Consider the following 1,502-nt stretch of genomic DNA (forward strand, 5'->3'; position numbering starts at 1 on the left):
GCAACCAAGGTACATGCCCTTGACTGGAATCGAACCCGGGACCCTTCAGTCTCCAGGCCGATGCTCTATCCACTGAGCCAAACCGATCAGGGCCAGAAGTCAGGATTTTTAAAAGATTCCCAGGTGATTCTAATGTGCAGCCAAGGTTGAGAACCACTGCTATAGATGCTGATGTTTCTCTCTCATCGATGTTTCCCTCTCATCGACGTTTCTACCTCTCTCTCCCTCATCCTTCCTCTCTCTCAAAAATCAGTAAAAACATATTTTTAAAAAAGAATTTAGACCAGGGACACTGACAAAAGCAAAGGTAGATTGATTGAGGCCCTGCAGAGGGTGAGAACACTGAGATAGCTTCCCAGGTTCTGCACCCAGAATGAGGACTTAGGCGTTTTTATTCCCTGGGAATACAGGAGTTACTGGGGTTAAGCAATCGAGGTGTAGGTTGGCTGGCTTTTTCCTTTTTTAGAACACAGTATACGGAAACTGATACCCGGCATATGTCAGCAGAACAAAGTGTCCTGGGATTATACAGCACTTATTATGGGGTGCAGGACTTTCCCAACTAGATTTGAGTTTGTCTTTGGGGTTTGTGGCTTGGCTTTATTTTTTTTTTTCTTCTTTTTTTTTTTAAAAATTTCTTTATTGATTAAAGTATTACATCTGTGTCCTTATCTGCCCATTACCCCCCCGCCCCCCACTTTAGATCTGAAAAACAAACTTAAAGGAAGTCAGGGTAGCCCTAGCTGGTTTGGCTCAGTGATAGAGCGTCGGCCCGAGGACTGAAGGGTCCCAGGTTCAGTTCCGGTCAAGGGCACATATGTTGGTTGCAGGCTCGATCCCTGGCCCTGGTCAGAGTGTGGGGAAGGCAACCAATCGATGTGTCTCTCTCACATCGGTGTTTTTTTCTTTCTGTCTCTTCCCCTCCCTTCCACTCTCTCTAAAATAAATTAATGGGAAAATATCCTCTGGTGAGGATTAACAACAATAAAAAATAAATAAAAAGAAGTAGTCAGGGTAGTTACTGGACCATTGTTTTATAGCTACCTATTGATAACTGCCTTAGTCCCAGCAGGGCATAACTCGATGGAGCAATTTGTTCTGGTAGGACTTGACTCAATGGAGCAATTTTGGGGAACATATTATTTTGTCTGTTTTCAAATTTAACAGCAACCATCCTAATTTTCAATGCAAATCCCTTTGACTCAGCAATCTTCCTTCTATAAAATTTATTCAAATGTCCAAACACTTTTATACAGGACATTCATAGTGATGACATATATAGGTTATGAAATATCCATATAATGAAATATTATGCAGCCACTAAAAAGAATTACCTATATGCCCCGGCTGGTGTGGTTCAGTGGTTTGGCATCAACCTATGAACCAGGAGGTCACAGGTTGATTCCTGGTCGTTTTGTCCAATGTTGTTCCGTTGTAATGATAAGGAAAAAAAATTATATATATATATATACACTAGAGGCCTGGTGCACGAAATTCGAGCA

Source organism: Myotis brandtii, unplaced genomic scaffold (assembly GCF_000412655.1).
Source record: "Myotis brandtii unplaced genomic scaffold, ASM41265v1 scaffold50, whole genome shotgun sequence".
Taxonomy (NCBI): domain Eukaryota; kingdom Metazoa; phylum Chordata; class Mammalia; order Chiroptera; family Vespertilionidae; genus Myotis; species Myotis brandtii.